General features: G+C 46.9%; 1 pseudogene; it reads left to right on the top strand.

Moving 5' to 3' along the window:
* The first annotated feature begins 470 nt into the window (after window positions 1-470).
* LOC100410760 (V-type proton ATPase subunit G 1 pseudogene) lies at window positions 471-802 on the top strand (annotated as a pseudogene).
* Window positions 803-22307: the final 21505 nt, after the last annotated feature.

Below are 22307 nucleotides of genomic sequence, written 5' to 3'. Positions count from 1 at the left end.
ATGTATCAGATATAAATAATATAAAAGTAAATGAAGTGTTTTACCAGAGCTTGATCTAGTTTCTGATTTGATATTTTAATGACATACATAAAATATCACTTTATAAAGAAGTGTTGTTCCACACTATAGAAACTTCCCTAACAGGTTTAAAATACCTTCTTGAAAAAATACGAACACCATCTTTAAACTGAAGGAAATTTGATTGTCCAAATACATCTGTTAAGATATAACATATGAATAGGTAACACACTGTGTAACATTACTTATAAGACATATTTTAAAGATTGTAAAAATACTTAATGTACTCACTTTGTGCTGTAACTTCTAACATTTCTGCTCTGTGGTGGTGACTTGTAAGAAATGAGAGGTGGCAAGGCACAGGTGCAGACTGTTTTTGGGTGGGTCAGCTGACCCTAGGGTCCCTTGAGCTGATTTAGGCCACTTGCCTTGGTCTCAGAATCACCGCTGTCATGGCTAGTCAGTCGCAGGGGACTGAGAAGCAGGCTGTTGAGAAGATGTCAGAGGCCTGCAGCCAAAAGAACCAGAGGCTGAAGCAGGCCAAAGTGGCAGCTCAGGCTGAAATTGAACAGTGCCACCTGCAGAAAGAGAAAGAGTTCAAGGCCAAGGAAGCTGTGGTGCTGGGATCCTGAGGCAGCTGCAGCATGGAAGTGGAGGAGACTCAGGACAAGGTGACTATCCTCCAGACCTACTTCCAGCAGAACAGATAAGAGGACATGGATAACTTCTTGGCTTTTGTAACATCCGGCTGGAAATCCATTAAAACTACAGCATAAATGAATAGGATGAGAAGCGCCTGCTCCATGGACTAGCATTTTAGCTGCCCTCATGGAATAAGAAACTTCAGCAAAGCTCGAGTTGTATTCTGATGAGAAGGCATTTAATTATTTCTGTACATTGTATATTTGGTCCCTTCACTTTATGAAGAGCAGCAAACCCAGCTTCTTATGCAGACATACAGCTAAATATGTCATCCTTTTACTTCATGTTTCTTAGGAATCTAATGGTTATGTGCCGTCTGTTTTCCTATGCCTTTTGGCTCAAGTAACATATAGCAGTGTTGACTTTTTCTTTTTTTAGATCTAGTAAAACAACAAGAAAACAATCTTTGAAGAAAGGAAGGAATTAAATATTTTTCCTCTAATGCTTTCTTGAAGGTCAAGGACTTTATCAATGAAAAAGTGGTAAATAGTTATTTGTTACCTGTGTGAAGCAGCAGCCAGCCCTAAAGGGGTCCATTCCTTCCAAAGCTTAGAACAGTGACTACTATTGTAATTGCTCAGGCTTCTGTTAGTTGCTCTTAATCAAAATTACTTGATGTACTGAAGATAATTTAAAAGTAAAGACTCTGTTGTGCAAAAAAGAAAGAAATGAGAGGCAAAGAATGTTAAAATAGCAAAAATGTTTTTATGAGAGGGTTAACCTTTTTTTTTTTTTTTTTGAGACAGAGTCTTGCTGTTGGCCCCCTGGGCTGGAGTGCAATGGCATGATCTTGGCTCACTGCAACCTCCACCTCCCGGCTTCCAGCAATTCTCCTGCCTCAGCCTTCTGAGTAGCTTAGATTGTAGGGGCCCACCACCATGCTCAGCTAACATTTGTGTTTTTAGTAGAAATGAAGTTTCACCATGGTAGCCAGGCTGGTCTCAAACTCCTGGCCTCAGATGATCCACCTACCTCAGCTTCCCAAAGTTCTGGGATTACAGGTGTGAGCCACCATGCCCGGCCAAGAGTTAATCTTTTGATGGCAACTATATGTGAATAAAATTAAACCATCACTAAATATTCATTAGAATAAATAATAAAATAACCAAATTCATAATTAATAAAATATATTGTTGGTTTTTGTTATATTACTTTTTATTCATATTAGAATTTCTGTCAGTGTTTGAACATTAATATTTAGAGAGTTTGTACATTTTCACCTTTTAAGGTTTAAAATGAGAACCACACTACATCACAAAAGGTAACTAATAAACATTTCACAATTGTGTGAATATCCGCTCACTCTCTCTCTCTTTTTTTTTTTTTTTTTTTTAAGACAGAGTCTCCTTCTATCTCCAGGCTGGAGTGTAGTGGCACAATTTCGGCTCACTGCAACCTCTGCTTCCGGGGTTCAAGTGATTCTCCTGCCTCAGCCTACAGAGTAGGTGGGACTACAGGTGCACGCCACCATGCCCAGCTAATTTTTTTTTTGTATTTTTAGTAAAGACAGGCTTTCACCATGTTGGCCAGGATGGTCTTGATCTCCTGACTTTGTGATCTGCCTGCCACAGCCTCTCAAAGTGCTGGAATTACAGGCGTGAGCCCCTGAGCCTGGCCACTCTCACTCTCTTAATACTGTTAAACAATTTCTTTCCTTACTGTAATTTAGAGTGAAGTATGCCCCACTCATGTCTCAGCAGTCTCAGATGTTATGGATTCAACACATGTATATTCTTTTAAAATATACTTCTGTCAGAAGAGTTGATAACTACTATGTACACTACAAACATAAATTTTACATAAATTATATGGCATATTTTTATCATTGTAATTGAAAGAACATAAATTCACTTACACCAAAATTGGCAATAAGAACCAGTTTGAATATTTATTTCCTTTAAACTCTTTACCCTTTAGGGTTTTAACCTACCAAGAGTCCTTAATGTAAATGTTATATACTCCAAACTATGTAACATTAGTAAGCACCCTATACAAATAAAACTTCTGTTCGAAAGTAAAACATAGCTGTAGTAGGGTTTCCAATAGAAATAAAATCCTTGTACTTTTGTGGTTATAAACTGGAATGACAAATACCATAGAAGAAAACATTCTTATGATACAAATTAAAAATAACAGCAATAAGTTTTTAAAATCAAAACATCCACATGAACAAACAAGACAGATAAAACTATTAAAAAGGGAGAGAAAAATTATAATTACCTGTCAGCCCCCAGTTCTCCGTTTGTCAATGTGACTATTGGAGAAAATTCCACACCTTGCAGAAATCAGGGGACCACAAAGGCTCTGGTGTACCACGAGCTGGGCTCAGAAAAGGAGCAAGGGCATACCAGGTGCCAGAGGGAAGTCGACTTCAGAATTCTGCATCATGTCTTTTTGACATGACCTCTGGGCAGAGGTCACTATGACGTAGGTATTCCTGGAGGCCCATTGCCCTTCCTTAAGATTTCCCACATAATTTAAGAGAGAGTAACAGGAACTGCCACTTGTGAGTGCCACACAGGAGCTTAGGCTTCAGCCCTGCAGGGACTCTGCCCTTTCCTCTGACTTCTTGCCTGCAACAAGGTGCTGGTGTTGATTTTGATGGGGAGCCAGACACTGGGTGCTTCCCTGACATGTGCTGGTCTCTGGCTAAGAGATTGAGGGAGCCCACATCTCACAGCAAAAGAAGAGCAGTATAGAAGCAACTTTTTGAAAATATGCCTGGTTGAGAGATCTGCCTCCGCCTACATCCTTCGGTGGGGTGTATGCCATCCTCCTGCTTTTCCACATCACACTGAAAGAGCGCTGTTGATGGGGAGGACTGAGACAATGATGGTTCATTTAGGAAGTGTGCATTCCAACACTGATGCCTTGAGGAGAATCCTTCCCGAGGTCGTATGTCACAGAATGCCTCCTCTGCATCACCGCAATGCATGCCCACCATTTACTTTTAAAGAAAATGTAAAGAGATCCAGAAAGTCCCCGTGAGCCGTTCCATTCACTAAGATGGAGTTTAAATCCCAGGAAAACGGAACAGGTTTTTATACCTGGGCCATGGTCTCCAAAAGATTTGCAATCTACTCTTAAATTTGGGGGTGTTGGGGGACGGGTCATGTGTGTGTTGGTTGTGGGAGGGACACAATATTACATGCTTTTTATTGTATCCTCTCATGGCCCAGCCAAGTCTAACCATTAGGCATGTTACCCAATTCTTTAAGAGCCGCGATGCTGAACAGATGTTAGCTCCACACCCTGAAGTTTCGGTGTTCATTATGATGCTCCGTGAGAAGGAACTTGTTTCCTCTGCAGCACAAGTTGGAGCGTGGATGACAAGCAATGATAGTAAGAGATGCTGTGGACACGAGGCCAGCCGGGCCTTTCCTGGGCTCATTGGAAAGGATTAGGGGGAAGTTCACGGCCAGCCCTCACCCTCACCCAGCACAAAGCAATAGAAGATGCTTATGCTTCTTCCAATCTGACTAGGTCAGAGCCTACTAAGGGTTACAAACAACGAGGAGAAACGAAACAAAACAGGTAATACAAACAAAGCACAGTAGAGCTCACTGGGAAATCACACGTGTTCACACGCACGGCCACTGGAGAACGCCACACAACCGCACCTAGAGAAGCCACTGGGATAAACGGAACGTCTGCTGACATGTACGACTGAGCGAAGCTGGAGCTCGGTTGTGGCCCAGAGACCAAAGCACAGACAAGGAAAGGCCGCACTGCAGCGTCCACACTCCGGGGCAGGGGTGGAGAAGCCCCAGATCGTTGTACTTTACGTCCTTCCGTCCTGTGTCACGCGCATGCACACCTCTTAAATACTGACAGACATGTTTAAGGAAATGACACAGTCACTCACCGCAACCACGCGCTGCTGCCCTGGCTCGGGGCGTCTTTTCCGGAACTGCCAGCAGTTCTCGCCGAGAAGTTCTGGAAAGATGTGGGCGCAGGGGCTTCTGATCTTTGTCCTCTTTTGCTTTTTTTAGATGGAGTCTCGCTCTTGTTGCCCAGGCTGGAGTGCAGTGGTGCCATCTTGGCTCATGCAGCCGCCCCATCCCGGGTTCAAGAGACCCTGGTGCCTTGGCCTCCGGAGTAGCTGCGATTGCAGGCGCCCGCCACCGCGCCCGCGAACCTTTGTGTCTTTAGTAGAGACGGGTTCACCGTGTGGGCCAGGCTGGTCTCAGCCCGTGATGTCAGGTGATCCACCCGCCTCCGCCTCCCCAAGGGCGGGATTCAGGCGTGAGCCGCCGCCCGGCCTGCTCGGGATCTTAGTCCCTCAGTGGAGCCGCTGCCCCAGGGCCTGTCCTGACGGGACATCCTGCCGCTCTGTGACGTCCGCCTTGTCCCGACGGGACATCCCGCCGCTCTGCCACCTCCGCCTTGTCCCGACAGGACATCCTGCCGCTCTGCGACGTCCGCCTTGTCCCGACGGGACATCCCGCCGCTCTGCCACCTCCGCCTTGTCCCGACAGGACATCCTGCCGCTCTGCGACGTCCGCCTTGTCCCGACGGGACATCCCGCCGCTCTGCGACGTCCGCCTTCCAATCCCTCCTCTCACCGTGGGTCTGCAAAGGCACGTGAGGACCCACGAGCCGCCCGTGGTCAGGCCCAGGACAGCCCTCCCGCTTGGGGGTCCTGCTCTGTCCCGCCGACAGGCGGAGGGTGCACAGTGACAGTCACGGAAGCGGATGCCACCACAGTGGAGATGGAGGATGCTGCGGGCCTCAGGCGGCTCGGCGGGGTTGGGTCGATAGACCTGCTGCTGCGGCAGCCACCGGGTCAGACCCCGCGCCCTCCACCGCCGCACTGCCCGGCCCCGAGGTCTCTGAGGGAGGCCGAGAGCCAGCACCCAGTGAGCCCGTCCGTGCTCGCTGCGGCCCCAGCTTTCCCTACCTGCTCCTGCCCCGCGCCGAGACCCCGCAGCTCAGACAGAGCCAGCAAATCCTCGCGGTCCCGCCAGCGCTGCGGGCTCCCTCCACCCCTCCCGGGTCTACGGCACCCACAGAGCCGCCACGGGGTGCAATGGGCCTGGCGGGTTCCAGCGCCGCTGTTGCTCCCGGGTGGCTCCCAGCGGCGGTGGCTCCCTCAGGCGGTGGCGGCTCCCCCAGGCGGTGGCGGCTCCCCCAGGCGGCGGCTCTCAGCGGCGGCGGCTCCCTCAGGCGGTGGCTCCCTCAGGCGGTGGCTCTCAGAGCTGCGTCTCGCCCGCCGGGCTGGGCTGCCGGGTCGCGGGGCTGTGCGGCCTGCCCTCCGCTCTCCTGGCTCCTCCGCAACCCACGCACCCATCCCGCCCCAGCGGCGCTGCTCTGGCTGCCGGCCCCCAGGACCCTGCTCTGAGTGTGCCCCGGGCAGCAGCTGCACCGGCTCCGGACTGAGTAGCTGAGATGGAAGAAGATAAAAAGAACTCTCTTCAAGTGGAGAAGGAAGGAGAAGGAGGGGAGGTGGAGACAGCAAGCGAAACAGAAAAAGGCGATACTGCTTTTAATAGAATTCTCTAAAATTTCAGGATGTTTATTGTTCTACTCTCATTAAAATGATAAATGCATCTAAAAGAAAACAACCATGAAACGCAGCAAATAACACAGGCGGTCATTGGAACACACGGTGAAGTGTTTTCTAACCTGAGGAAAGTAGTAAAATTTCAACAACGAGTGAACAGGCACTGCGGGCCCATTTCGTTATTTGATTATTGTGAGTTCGTGTGTGTCTTTCCTTGAGATGATGCGCAGGCGAGTGTCAGCAGAGGAGACAGCACAGGCGCCTCAGATGCCGGAAGCAGGGATTGGTAACCATTACCTGCCCGGTGCTCGCGCCCTTGCTGTGTCAGGCTCTGTGCCTGCAGAGGCGGCCTGGGTGCTTCTGAAGGGTCTGATGCACTCAGCACTCACTCAGCCAGCCCCATCTTTTAGAACTGAGGGTCACCTCCTTCTGCCACTGGAGCAAGCAGCAGAGTCCTGTGGATACTGTGGCTTGGGCCCCCAGCTCCTAGGAGAAGCCCCACGCAGTGACGCCTGCTGTTTCCCACAGCTTCCCACAGCGGGCAGGGGTCTCTGTGGGAACTCTTGTTCTAGATCTGGCCATGCGGCCTCCTTTACTACTCTGGGCTCCTGTCTAAGGCTGAGGGTGAGGATTCCCATTCAGGAGGCAGAAGGAGCCCAGTGCAGCCCAGGGCCCCTGGCCCCAGGGAAATGAGGCCCAAGCCTCTTGTCTGATCCCTCTAGGACCCCTAGACCCACTCTTCCCTCTTGTCACCAGGACCAGAATTAGGCAAAACTTCTGCAGGCACTTCTCCCTCCTGGAGCTAGGAGCTGAGATCTTCCCTGAATCGGTGGCCTTCTATCCCACCAATATTTATGCTTAACTACTAAGATAAACTATCTCAGTCTGATCATTGTCACGCAGGCACGAAGCTCGGGTGGAAAATACTCTGGCCATCTCATGTGTCTGGGCATGTGGCCTTGATGTGTGTTTGCGTCCCTGTCACAGGATGAGTTTTGGTTGGGGGCCCAGGGAAAAGATGCTGAGGTTTGTGAAGTCAAAGAGGAAACTCATGCACATTTATACCCAAGACAGCTTGTGAAGTCTGCAGGTTCGGAGCGTGTCTGCAAGGTAAGCAGGAACCTTCTCCAGGATGAATGACTGGGACACCACAAAGGAAAAACCAGTAGGAAGGTGTGGACTTCAGCACAGGCTACACAGTGATAGTAGACCCGCCCGTGCCCCAGGACGCTGAAAGTGCTGTGAATGTCATTCAGCATCCTGGGGCTGAGTGGAAAGAGCACTGATCATCTTTGCTCACCACAACAACCAGTGCAGAAGGCTCTCAAGACCAAATGTGTGGGGAGTTTTTGCTCCCACAAAGCAAGCCATCAATTTTGTAGTGGACTCCCCACCCCGCCCCGGGTGTCCTCTCAGTCATCTCAGTTCTGACACTTTCTACATGAAGATGGGGGTCAGATCTTACAGCTTGAGGGCTCTTTCACCAAGACTGTGCTCCACTTCTTATGCCAATCACAAACCCAGGCTGCTTCACTTGTGCTTTTGACCAAACAGGTATAAATGAAAGATCTCACAATCCCTCCTTGGCTTCAGTTAATTTGCTTGAATGGCTTGCGGAGCTCAGGAGAATGCTTACTTAAACTTGCTTGTTTCTTATCAAGGATATAACCAAGCACACAGATGAAAAGGTGTCCTTGGAAGAAGTTGATTCCAAATCTCATGGATGACTTTGAGGGATTCAAAACTTCAGTGGAGGAAGTCATTGCAAATGTCATAGAAATAGCAAGAGAACAAAAATAAAAGTGAAGCCCGAAGATGACTGAATTGCTGCAATCTCAGGATAAACTTAGAACGGATGAGGAGTTACTCTTATGGATAAGCAGGGGAGAGGTATGGAAAGGGGTGGATCATCTTCACGTTTAGTCCCCCAGAAACTCTCCCAACCCAGTCCCCTTTGGGTTTTTATGGAGGCCTCATCACACAAGCTTGATGGTGTAAAGTACTGGCTGCTGGTGATTAACCTGCAGCCCCTCTTCCCTCCATGAAGGTTGGGAGACGAGGCCGAAAGTCCCAATCCTCTAACCCTGCCTTGGTCTTTCTGGTGACCAGCCCCCATCCTAAAGCTACCTAGGGGCTACCAGCCATCAGTTTTCTCACTGGCATACAAATAGGCATCACTTTGGTGATTCTAAATGTTTTAGGAGTTGTGGTCAAAGACCAAATATATAATTTATAATGTCACAGGGATGGAAAAGAAACAGGACATTGAGGATTTCTAGCCCACAGCAGTCCTTGTTATGGCAGATGTGGAATCCCAATCCACAGGAGGCAGGAGGCTGAGAGGTGAGACAAAACCTGTGAAAATCAGAGACGAGGGGCAAGTCTCGGCTTCTTGTGACTGAAGTGATAGAGCCTTGGCAGACACTCACTTGGACTGACAAACGAAATGAAAATATACACCCTTAAAACAAAGAAGACATCTGAGTATTCATCTGAAAGGAATGGAAATTAGGATCTGGCAGGAATAGCGTCACACGTTTAGTCATTGCAGCATTATCACAGTTTCAAAAGCAGGGAGACAGCCTACGGTCCACTGATCAGTGAGTGTTTACAGAAGATGTGGTGTACAGATGCAGTGGGATCCTGTTCAAATTCATAGATAATTATATCTTGCCATGTGGATGACCCTGGAGGACACTGCACTGAGTGAAATAAGTCAGTTGCAGGAGGAGAAATCCTCCCCCATTTGTGTGAGGTCTAACATAGTCAGCCTAATAGCAATGGAGTGGAATGCTTGCTGCTAGGGGCAGAGGGAGAAGGAAATGGGGAGTCTGCTCAAGGATATGAAGCTTCAGTTATACAAGATAAATAAAGTTTAGAGATGTGCTGTGCAACATTTCACTTACAGTTAACAATGCTGTATAATGCACTTAAAATTTTATTAAGAGGGTAGATTTCATGTTAAGAGATCTCATGTTAAGTGTTCTTATTACAATGGAAATAAAACCTTAAAAATAACAGGATGGAAAAAACATACAATGAAACCACTTACAGAAAGTTGCTGTGGCTGCATTAGTGCTACTAGGAAGCGCAGAAATCCTCAACCCTTCGTTTGTATTGGGAAAAAGATTTCAGCCAAGAGACAAATTGGCCAAAAAAAGTGTATGTGGGGGGGAATTTACTGAAGAAAGATAGAAAGCATAGAGTGTATGGAGAGGATCAGTACTTTGAAAGCTGCAGTTAATGAATGCATACAGCTTTTCTCTATACTGGGGCAGGTAAAGAAAGACCCCTTCCCATATCTGTGTTGTGAATAGCCCATCATCCACCCTGTAGCGCCATGAAGGTCAGTGCTATTTAGTGAGCACAGAACCTACATTTTCTTTGTACTGTGATTCCACATGCACATATGAGTCGCTGCTGGTCACTGAGGCAGCATCCTTACTCTCAGTGACCTTGTTAGTAAGCTTTCCTGGGGTTTCACAGTCAGTAATATGTGCATATGTAGGTATACAGATTTATGTATGTGTATGTGTGTGTGTGTGTGTGGGTGTGTGTGTGTATAGAAAGAGAGAGAGAGGGGCAGAGTGAGCACATGAGTGCTGGGGGAGGGGAGGAGGCTTCATAGAGTTCTTAAAGCATGAGGAAGTGTTTGCCAGGAGACAGGGGATGAAGAACATTCTAGACAGATGGAAAAGAAGGAGCAAAGGCATGGAATGGGGACCAGAGAGCTTGCAGAGGGCAGAAGGGAAATGGCTGGAGGAGTCAGGAAAAGCCTGGAATGCCACTCTCCAGAGGCTGAGTTCCACCTTGAAGCATAGGAAGTAAAACCTGTAGGTTGTATTTCATAAGTCATCTTCACTTCATTGATAGTGTGCTAATTTCAGGGCATGTGTTACGAAGGATTCCGAGGTGGCATCAGGGCAAAGAGGTGACAGGATCAGTTAGCAATGTCCCTTGTGACTGCAGGGGTGGAGCAGGGTAGCCTAGGCACTAAAAATTTGCTACCTCTGCTGTAGGACAGCAAGAGCCAGTGAAGGATGGGGGAGCATCGGGGTGGAGTATCGGAGCTCAGCATGTGTGCTGTGGATCAGCTGGAAGCTCTGGGAGGATGAATTGTAGGGAGGCAAGGCTAAGGACATGTTGCCAATGAGCCAGCACTGAGTTTAAAAATATCTGAGGAGGATATGAACGGCTACGTGTCTGCAAGGTGAAGAGTGGACATTTGCCTTGTGGAACACAAACACCAGTATATGTGTAGAAATGTGAAAAGGAAGAGACAGAGGGACCAACAGAGACACAGAGCAGACAATGGGTACACAAACTGGCCTTGTGTGCTTCTCAAGAGCTGCCCAGTTGGGAACCAGCCCCACCCGCCTCAAAGGCCGTTTAGCAGAGCAGGGCCCTGCAGCTCCTCCAGGTCTGGGGTGGCTTCAGGGTGGAAGCCACTCTCCCTGCCATAGCTCCTCTAAGGTCTGAACGTCTCACCTGTCTGCACCCTGTGATGATGCCTGTATAGCCCAGAGCTTCCTAAATGCAGATTCTCAGGAACCAATCCAGTTAGCAGCTACCTAAGTGCAGAGCAAGGGAGCAGGACAAAAGGGCTTCATGGGCACTCCCTAGGCACTATTGTTGTGAATAAGCATAGGCTATGGGAACTCACTGTCATCAAAAACGGGACAGGGCACATGGACAGGATGTCTAGCAGATGTCAGAAACGGTTCAGCTATGCAGGGCAGCACATTGCAATCTGTAAGTCAGAGATGCAGCCATGTCCAGTGGAGAGAGGCCCGGGACACCAGAGGTTCATAAACAGCCAGCAGACACTTCCCACCAGCACCCTTACTTCTTGGCAGGGCTAGGATAACTCCAAACTTTGAGTCCCTGAGGGATTGGGGCCCTGATACTCAAAAATGCAAGCTGAAGTCTGGGCTATTCCTGGTGAGATCTGAACCTGCAAATCCTGTTGTCTGGTTGGTCAAAATTGCTGCCTCCCTTTGCTGGAGACTTGATGCCCTGTGAAGGGCGATGAGAGAAATGGGACATCTCAGTGGAGTGGAAACACAGTGCTGGATGTCACCAGGCACACAGGAGTATCCCGGGACCTCCTGCATTGGAAGCATATAGAACGCAGAGAGAAAATGGTGCCAGGAAACACCCACATGGTACCATCTGAAGTGAAAAGGCTGGGTGGGCTATCCGAGGGCTTGCTCTGGCTGAGAATTAGAGCTTGCATCAGCAAGCCGGCCACTGGATTCAGCTGTGGGAGTGTGAAGGTGAGTAGTGTGATCTAGGGGCCCACATAGAAGGCCTGGAGGGGCGCTGGGATCCAGGAGACTGAGACAATATGGAGCTGGGGAAAGAACCGAGGAACCAATTGCCCAGAGAGAACAGGGAAGCCAGAGAATCTTCTCCTTCTGGAATCTCCTCCACCTATAAGTAAAAAGCAATGTATGCCCACTAGAAGCCTGATTCCCTGTCACCTGCAAAGTCCTGGATTTGGGGACACAATGAAATCAAAACGAGGGCTGGCCCCTTCAGAATGTATTTCATCCCTGGATTTGAAGAGCTTGCCCAGGAGACAGACTAGAAATGACCTTCATTCTGCCCTGGACAGGGCTAACCGCAGAAAGAGCCTGCCAAAGGCAGAGTCTGTGGCTTTTCTGTAGATCTTGGGCACTGCTGCTGCCCACCACACCATGCCCTGCCCCAGCCTGCACCCTGGATGTTGCTATCTGTGTGGTCTGGGAGGGGCAACCAGCAAGGAAGAGGACATTCTTTCCACAGGTGCTATTGTGACTTGTTAATTATTCATAAAGGGGGAAGGCTAATTTCTACCTGAGAGTCCCAGTGTGGCCGTGAAGAGACCATGTACCATGGCATGGGCCACTTTCTAATGGACCCTTCCCCTTGGGGAGTGAGAGGCAGAGCCCAAAAGGAGGCTGGAGCAAGGACTTCATCTGTCCACTGCCAGCAATGGTCCTGTCACAGGAGTAAGGGGAATGGGTGAACCAAGATGACAATGTCCATGAGTGGGACAGGGTTAATTAATGTTAGGAAGTAAGCGCAAAGGGTCGGGCTCACTGGCAGGGGCCTGGGGAGAGGCACAGCCCCAAGAAGGTTTTGCTACAGGGCTGAGGCTACGACAGAACCAGAACTGATCCCCTCCCATGAAGGTGGCTCCAAAGAGCCATCCACAGCTGAAAGATCCTCCTCTCTTCCCTCCTTTCACTCTCCATGGGTGTCTAATGATGGACACTTGGCTCCTTCATTCTGTAGAAAGCTAGATTGAGCAGCTGTCTTGGAAATAAACCATTCAGGGCATAGACGACCTAGAACTCTCTTTTCCCCACACACTGACTTCCCTCTAGGTTTCCGTTGTGGAAGCAAAGGACCCATCCCAGCCTGACTGTGCACTGGAGGGCATCATTTGTTCTCAGCTGGGCCACCACAAGGTGGGAGCACTGCCTCAGCCCCCTAGACTGGGAGGTGGGGAGTCATAACTCAGGATCTCTCTGGGCATCAGTGGGAACAGTGTGGAGAATGCTTCAAGGGGGCAGGGATGGGGGGGTTCTCAGGGCTTGGTCCCCAGCAGCTCCCATGCTGGCCAGGGAGTTGGGGTGGGGCAGATGTGGTGAGCAACATGGGTCAAGGGTGGCTCTTGGTAAAGACCTTGAAACAAGAGAGAAAAGGGGAAATGCCCCAAACACATGGGGATTGGAATCTTCAAAACCCAAGGCTGGTGGGAATCCAGTACCATGAGGCCGCCAGAAAGCCAAGGGAGCAATTCAGAGCCCCAAGGAAGGGCGGAGGAGCCCAGGGCAGGTCTCCCAGCTCTGCAGACCAGCGTTGCTGCCAAGTGGCGTCCTGGCTGCCCAGTCTCTCCTAGGCTGCATCTCAGCAGGCCCTTGGGAGGCATTGGTTGTAAGCACACACCTGAATATTGTCTAATGGAACCAGCCAAAGACCAACTAAATCTAGATGAGAGGGAGGGAGGTGAGACCTTGCCTCCCACCTGCACCCCATTCTCAACATTCCTTAGCCAGGACAGGGCCTGCAGCCTCCAAAGTCAACCACATGGTTCATCGCTGCTCAGCCACAGGCCTCCTGCCGCCAGCTAATGAGCTGGGCTGAGATCCATGGACCCTTCCCAATGTCACTCTGCTGACTCGATACCCCATCCCTAACACCTGACCATGGCCCCCCAACACTGGCCCATCACCGAGGGTAAGGGCCTGTGTGTGCAAGCGGACATTATTGTAGTTGCTTCTGTAATGAAGATGTGCAAGAGAAATAATTTCTGTGGAAAACACTGTCAGCCTTCCTCTCCCTTTTAACAACAATTCCAAGGTCGAAACTGAAGGTTGGGACCATGGTCTGGGCTCATGCAGACCTTGAGGCGGAATCAGCCTGTGCTCTCCCCTTCCTCTCTCTCTCCCTCTTCTCTCCCCCTCCTCTCTCTCCCCCTCCTCTTCTCTCCCCCTCCTCTCTCTCTCCCCCTCCTCTCTCTCCCGCTCCTCTCTCTCTCTCCCTCCTCTCTCTCTCCCTCCTCTCTCTCTCCCCCTCCTCTCTCTCTCCCCCTCCTCTCCCCCCATCTTCCTCTCTATCTTTCCTTTCCAACCTGTGAGCTTGGATTCAAGCTGTCCTGGAAGTCACCTCCCCATCGTTTCTTATAGTTTTGTTTTCTTAATTTTGTTTTTGTTTTTTTCAGAGGAAGCCCTGCACTGTCATAAGGCCTGAAGTGCAATGGTACAATCTCAGCTCACTGCAACCTCCACTTCCCAGGTTCATGCAATTCTTCTGCCTCAGCCTCCAGAGTAGCTGAAATTACAGGGACACACCACTACACTTGGCTAATTTTTTGTATTTTTAGTTGAGACAGGATTTCACTATGTTAGTTAGACTGGTCTCAAACTCCTGACCTTGGGACACACCCGCCTAGGCCTCCCAAAGAGCTGGGATTACAGGTGTGTGCCACCGTGCCTGGCCCATTTCTTATAGTTTTATAATGGTTTCTAGTTTCAGGTCTTGTGTTGAGGTTTTAGTCCATTTTGAGTTGATTTCTGTGTTGTGTAACACAAGGGTCCTATTTCATTCTGTTGCATATGAGTATTGGTTTCCTTAAAACCACAAATGATGAAAATCTCCTATTCCCATGTGTCTTTCTGAAAAGGCACCTGGGACAGAGGAGCCACCTGAAGACCCCAAAGCCCCACCTGAGGGAGGCATGGTGAAAAGAGCACTCGGTGCTCTGCAACTTACCATCACCTCTGTGGCCCGACCACAGAATCTGTGAATTAAGACTTCCTGGAAGGGGAGTGATGTTCGTGTATCTCCATTTTCTGCTCACATGGAAAATATGTGGTGTGATGGCTTCAAACTCCACAGGATGAATGAGGGTGGGGAGAGGAGAGGAGAAAAGAAAAGAGAGAGAGAAGGGAGAGAGACAGAGGAGAGGGGAAAGGACAGTGATGACAAGAGACAAATATGAGTGAGAAACAGAATGGACAAGATGATTAGAAGGCTGAAAGAAGGAGAGCGCAATCTAAGAGGTACAAAGGAGCACTGCAGAGGGAAGCATCCTGAAGGAGAGAGCAGAAGGGGCAGATCAGACAGGGGCAATGATGAGAGATTGAGAGAGATTGAGAGGGTGTGCTGGAGGGCTGGGTTTTGCTTTTACTGGAAAGAAAATAATATTCTTTGTTATCAAAAGCCTTGGGTGACACCAGCAGCTCCTCCGTGCTCCATTCTCACGAACCAGCACCCAGACTGTTGAGTGCAAACACACACACACACATGCACATTCATGTGCACACATGCTCACTCACTTGCACACACAGATACCAACATGCTCACATACTCGAGATACACATATATTCACGTGCACACATACACACAAATTCACACATGCACACTTGTGTTCTCACATACTCACATGTACGTGCACACACTCGCATGAGCACACTGACATACACATTAACATTTTCTGTTTTATGCTTTCCGTTTGCCCCTGGTGTAAATCAGTGCCAGAAAATTTTGCCCAATCACTGTGCTGTCTTCAGTAGGCGACCTGGGGGAATTTTGTCACAGCCCATGGTGCCAAGTTTTGAAGAGGTTGTTCCTAGTGTGGTTGTCTTAGCTTGAGTGAGGTCTTCCCTGGGAGTGGCATCTGGAGCAGCCCCACATGGACCCCACCAGACCCTGTTGCCTGTACATCCTCGGTTTCATCTCCCAAAGCAGGCTTCATCCGTGGTCTGTGAAGTGGGCTGCAGAACCCTTGAAGTGTGGAAATAGTTTGGAAACTTACATGTATCTACACTTTATCTTACATTTAAAATGTTCCTTTTCCTTGTATAGGTATAATGTCTATATTAGCGGAGTTGAGCATTTGAATGATCATTAAATAAAAATGCAGTATGGCTGCATGCTCAGAAAGATTTTGCTATTAGTGCTATGTTATCAGGAAAGCTTGGAATTGCTGGGCCTGCCTTCTGGTCACTTTTCTCTGCATCTTTTCTTGGATAATCTTTTTGTCTGTTCTCCGGTTCAGTCAAATGTGATCATTTAACAATTCTCACCTCTCTTCCTTCTACTCCCATGCTTAAAAACAGTTAGTATCTTCACAATGTTTTTTAATGCAGTTATGAATATGAGGTTGTTTTTTTTTTTGAGACACAGTTTTACTCTGTTGTTCAGGCTGGAGTGTAAGGGCAGAGTCTTGGCTCACTGCAAACTCTGCCTTCTGAGTTCAGGCAACTCTCTTGCCTCAGCCTCCTGAGTAGCTGGGATTGCAGGTGCCTGTGACCATGCCCAGCTAATTTTTATATTTTTAATAGAAATGGTGTTTCACCATGTTGGCCAGGTTGGTCTCGAACTCATGACCTCAAGTGATCCACAGGCCTTAGCCTCCCTAAGTGCTGAAATTACAGGCGTGAACCACACTGCACCCGGCCAAGCATGTTTTGTTACAGTGCGCAATAATTGCTTTTTTTTGGCCTCAGTTCTTTTTACCCTGTAACTAGCATCCTGGGCTTCTTTGAATTTCTGGGATGAGTCTCCATCCTGCAACCTATTTTCCCCTTGCTTGGCAAAACTTCTTCTCTGCCCTCCTTGCTCATGGGTCTAACCTTGACTCATTGCCCAGGACTCTGCTTAAGTAATATTTTCTCTGGTAGGCCTTTTCTGATCCCATAGACTTGCTACCTAATTCCATAGTATCTTGTATTTTTGGTGACTTGTCAAGAGAATGGAGAACTTGTTTGGGTTCTCTAGATCCAGTGGTGTGGTGGTAAATGCTTAGCAACTGACTCTGAAAAATGCAAAACCTTGGCTGGTAGTATTTGCACATTTTTGTGTTGTAAAGAGGATTGTCATGGCCAGATTCAAGCTACCAAGCTGATATCACTGAATGATGAGTTGGGATGAGATGCAGGGTAGCACACCATCATGTGGTATTTCCACCATGTAGACACAGTAGATGCATCATGAGCATAGATAATAAAATATAGTAAAGTAATTAGAATATGAAAAGTTGTAGGTATTGCTATTGTTTTAATATAATTTAGTTGGAAGTTTAATGCATTTTAATAATGACTTTATTTAACAATTAACTCTCAAAAATTCCTGAAAATTTAATAACCTGGTCTCATTCAATGGTATGAGCCAGGACTAGAGAGCCCTTGTGTCAAGTACAGACAGGCCACCTTTTTTTGCATTGATTGCAGACATTGGAATAGTGAACATGTATATGGGCTGCCATTTCTTGGAATTTACTGCACCTTTGAATTAGCAACTTACTTGCTTATAACTGGGATGTTTTGCATTGCACTGGTTTTCATATGAGAATAAGTATGCATACAAAAGGGGAATGCCTGATCTCAGGTGGTCCACCTGCCTCTGCCTCCTAAAGTGCTGGAATTACAAGGATGAGCCACTGCACCTGACTGGGAGTTGCAATTCTTACATCAGGTAAAACAGACTTTAAACCAGTGAGATTAGGTAGGACAATGAAGGGCATTGTTACATAATGATAAAGGCTAACAAGAAGAGTTAACTATCCTAAATATATGTGAACCCAACACTGAAGCACCCAGATCCATAGCACGAGTTCTTCTTGGCCTGCAAAATAACATAGACAACCACACAATAATAGTGGGAGACTTCACCTCCCCACCGAAGTGTTAGTCAGATCATCAAGGCACAAAATTAACAAAGAAATGCTGGACTTAAACTCAACACTTGACCAATTAGACCTAAGTAGTCTTCTCCAGAACTCTCCACTCAACAACCACAGAATATACATTCTTCTCATCTGTACATGGAACGTACTTTAAGATATATCATATGCTCAGTCATAAAGCAAGTCTCAGTAAATTAAAAAAAAAAACCCTGAAATTCTATCAAGGACACTCTCAGACCACGGTGCAATAGAAGTAGAAATCAATAGCAATAAGATCTCTTAAAATAACACAAATATGGCCAGGCATGGTGGCTCATGCCTGTAATCCCAGCACTTTGGGAGGCTGAGGCAGGTGGATCACAAGGTCAGGAGTTCGAAACCAGCCTGGCCAACGTAGTGAAAGCCCATCTCTACTAAAAATACAAAACATTAGCTGGGCACGGTGGTGGGTGCCTATAATCCCAGCTACTCTGGAGGCTGAAGCAGGAGACTCATTTGAACCCATGAGGCAGAGGTTGTAGTGAGCCAAGATTGAGTCACTGTACTCCAGCTCAGGTGACAGTGCAAGACTCCATCTTAAAACAAAACAAAACAAAACCAAATACATGGAAATTAACTTGCCCCTGAATAAATCCTGGGTGAACATTGAAATGAAGGCAGAAATTTTTAAAAAAACTTTGAAATTAATTAAAATAGGCACATAGCTTACCAGAGTTTTCTGGGATTTCTCTTCACACAGCTAAAGCAATATGAAGAGGAAGTTTATACCTCTAAATGCCTTCATCAAAAAATCAGGAAGATTTCAAATTAACTAGTAACCTAAAGGAACTTGGAAACAAAAGAACCAACCAACCTGAAAGCTTGTGAGAAACACATAAATAACTAAAATCAGAGAATAACTTAATGAAATTGAGATGCAAAAATCCATACAAAAGATTAATAAAACCAAGAGTTGCTTCTCTGAGAAAAACAATATTGGTGTGCTGCTAGCTGGATCAACCAAGAACAAAGATGATCCAGATAAGTAGAATGGAAAATGACAAAGATGGTGTCACAACTGATATCACAGAAATGCAAAGAACCCTCAGAATACTACGAACAATTCTATACAGACAAGTTAGACAATCTAGAGCAAATGGATACATTCCTGGAAATATACACTTTCCCAAGATTAAATCAGAAAGAGATTGGAACCCTGAGTAGACCAACTGAAACAGTAATATAAAACCTACCAATGAAAAGAAGGCCCGGGACGTGATGGATTCAAAGCTGAATTTTGAATTCAAAGCCTTTCTGAAACTACTCTAAAAAATTGAGGAGGAGAGACTTGTCCTTAATTCATTCTGTGAAGCTGGCATCAGCCTAACACTAAAATCTGTCATGTCTCTGAGGTAGAGACATGACAAAGAAAAAACTTAAGGCCAATATCCCCAATGAGCATAGATGCAGAAACCTTCAATAGAATACTAGCAAACTGAATCGAGCAGCACATCAAAAACTTAATTCACCTTGACCAAATAGACTTTATTCCAGAGATGCAAGGTTGCTTCAGCATTTGCAATCAATAAGTGTGATTCAGTGTATAAACAGATGAAAAGCAAAACCAAATCATCTCAATAGATACAGAAAAGCTTTTGATAAAATCTAACGCCACTTCATGATAAAAACTCTCTACAGGCTGGGCATGGTGGCTCATACCTGTAATCCCAAAACTTTGTGGGACTAATATGGGAAGATCACTTGAGCCAAGAAATTCAAGGCCAGACTGAGCAACATAGTGAGATCCCTGTCTTTCAAAAAATAAAATGAATTAGCCAGTTGTTATTGTTCATGCCTATATTGTTCATGCCCAGCTACTTGGGAGGCTGAGGCAGGAGGATCGCTTGAGCTGAGAAGATGGAGGCTGAAGTGAGCTGTGATCATGCCACTGTGCTCCAGTCTGGGCAACAGAGTGAGACCTTATCTCAAAAAACAAAACACAAAATAATAAAATATAGTAAAATATAAAATATGAGTTGTACAGTAGATACAAAAGAGGTGGGAAGCATGTCTTGGCTCAGAACATGGCACTTCTAAGCCCTGGAAATGGCAGTGTGGGTCACTAGTATTTCCTGCCAGGGCTCCATGGGGGAATGAGGGGAGAGTCCTGTGGATGGGGAGATGGAGTGCTCTGGAGAATGATGGGATAAATGACAGTCATGCTGAACCTTTGTGTTCTAACTCAGGGAACCACATGGATTGAGGGCATTCTGGATTTGGAGATTTGTGGCCCAGACACAAGCAGAGTAGGAGCTTGTCACTGGTGGAGAAGGAGGATTAGCGTTAGTGCAGGTGATGGAGGAGTCAGGAAACAGATGATGGGCCTTCGCAGAGTCAGATGTGGAGAAGAATGTGGCAGAAGGTGAGGAGGCAGGAAGAGGCCCTAGGCAAATGCTTAGATTCCCTGATCCTGCCTCTGCAGCTCCACATGGCCTTGACTGGGAGACCCCAAAGAGCCTCTGCTGTGACAGATTTCACTGATTACTCACAGCAGTCCCAGGAGTGCTGAGATGACTACTAAATAAAAATATTGAAGGATATTTTGTCAGATGTTTAACATTATTATTTTTGATACAGTGCCTCTATGGTTTAGGCTGGAGTGCAATGGTGCAATCTTGGTTGATTGCAACTTTTACCTCCTGGCTCAGGTCATCCTCCCAGCTCAGCCTTCCAAATAGCTGGGACTACAGGTGTGCATTACCATGGCCAGCTAATTTTTCTATTTTTTTTTTTTGTTTGGTAGAGACAGAGTTTCTCCATGTTGTCCAAGCTGGTCTTGAACTCCTGGACTCGGGCAATCCACCTGCCTTGGCCTCTCAAAGTATTTGTATTACAGGTGTGAGCTACTGCACTGTTTTTTTTAATTACATATTATTTATATCTTTTTATATAGTTAGCAAATTATCCCATCAAAACTCTATGCACATATTTGTCAGGCCCTTTTCTAGTTTCTGTGGGACAATTGTGTTTATTCAAACACACACACACACACACACACACACACACACACACACACACACAGAATATATTTAAGGAGAAATGCAGCAGGAATGTCTTCATCCAAGACCAGGATTTCTACTTCTAGGAGAGCAGCCAGCCTTTCTGGGGCATCTGAAGCCTCAGAGAGCCTGGTGTCTATCCCCACAGGTCCCTTAATAATTGAATGATTGACCACTGAGGGAGGAGAGTCATGGGCAGGTCTGGGTCTCACCTGGTTTCCAGTCAGGAGCCCTGTGTGAGGCCTCAGTTTGCTTTCACAGGAATGTGGGAAGTGTCTGGTCATTCTTGTCCCTTGATTAAGGCATGGCTGGCATTATTACACATGTGTGGTGTATGCCCAATGCCATATATGTACGGGCAAGCTTTATTATGTATGAACTGGATTTCACATGAAAGTTAGAGTGGCAATTTGTCTTATAATTAACTCTTTAAAAAGTATAAATATCACAATATATTATCTGAAGCTCCTAAAGGTAGTGAAACTGGTAACAGAAGCTGCTACTCATCTTTGGACAGATACAGCAATAGCATTAATGAAACTGGTTCCCAGACGAGTATGTTCCACTTGTTCCTGTGCCTGAGGGAAGAGAGGAGGTTAGAATACAGGCATTATTGATGCAGCAATTCATGATAGTTGTTTCCTATTAACAATGATAAAATTAAGTTTACATTTTTTAGTTTGTGTGGGAGGTGAAGACTCTTGTTCTTTTGAGGGCTGTCTCTCAAGGTATTGACATCAAGGCCACTCATTCCAAAATGCAACAGAGATGTGAATTTAAACCTCTTCACAAAGCAAACCACTGGTAATTCATAGGAAGTATTCAACGTTGTTTTATTTATTTATTTTTTAAATTGCATTTTAGGTTTTGGGGTACATGTGCAGAACATGCAAGATAGTTGCATAGGTACACACGTGGTTTTATAACACATCTCCAGCAACATGGCAACATCATTTCTTTGGAACACAATTTTCTTGATCCCATAAGAAGTTACAGGATAAGAAAATTGGTAGTTAAATGACAACAGTCTTGTTACAGGACAGTTATTTCCCAGGTGTATGTCACTCATTCTGGTTTTTTTTTTTTTTTTTTTTGCTTTTTTTTTTTTTTTTTTTGAGACGGAGTTTTGCTCTTGTTACCCAGGCTGGAGTGCAATGGCGCGATCTCGGCTCACCGCAACCTCCGCCTCCTGGGTTCAGGCAATTCTCCTGCCTCAGCCTCCTGAGTAGCTGGGATTACAGGCACGCGCCACCATGCCCAGCTAATTTTTTGTATTTGTAGTAGAGACAGGGTTTCACCATGTTGACCAGGATGGTCTCGATCTGCTGACCTCGTGATCCACCCGCCTTGGCCTCCCAACGTGCTGGGATTACAAGCATGAGCCACCACGCCCGGCCTGTCACTCATTCTGATTTCAGTGTTGAGGCCATGACCGTGAGGCGGAACCATCCTGCGTTGCACACTGTGACCACAGGGGGCGCCCAAACTGGCTTTTCTGCCCTTACATGGTGCACACGGGTGTTCTACCAGCAGGCACAGTGTGGCATGTAGGGCGTCCACAGCAAGGAGGAGAAGGGCTCCAGGTCCCTTAGGACTCGCCAGATGGGGCAGTGCGGCAGCTTTGGGATGACTTGGGGCTGCGTCCTTGGAAGAGACAGCTCCAGTCCGCAGTGCTGACTGCTTTCATCCCAGCGCCGCTCCTGGGGTGTTTCTTCTTCATTGTGAGTATAGAAGCTTTCATTCTCTGGAATGCTCTGTTATTCTTGTCAGGGTCTCACTCATTTTTCACTTTTTCTGTTAATACTTTAGTATGTATTTTACAGTAGTGTTCATTCCCCTAGTGCTTTTGAGGGTGGCAGCGTAGAAG

Source organism: Callithrix jacchus, chromosome 16 (genome assembly GCF_049354715.1).
Source record: "Callithrix jacchus isolate 240 chromosome 16, calJac240_pri, whole genome shotgun sequence".
Classification (NCBI taxonomy): Eukaryota; Metazoa; Chordata; class Mammalia; order Primates; family Cebidae; genus Callithrix; species Callithrix jacchus.
This window is presented reverse-complemented; position numbering and strand designations above follow the sequence as displayed.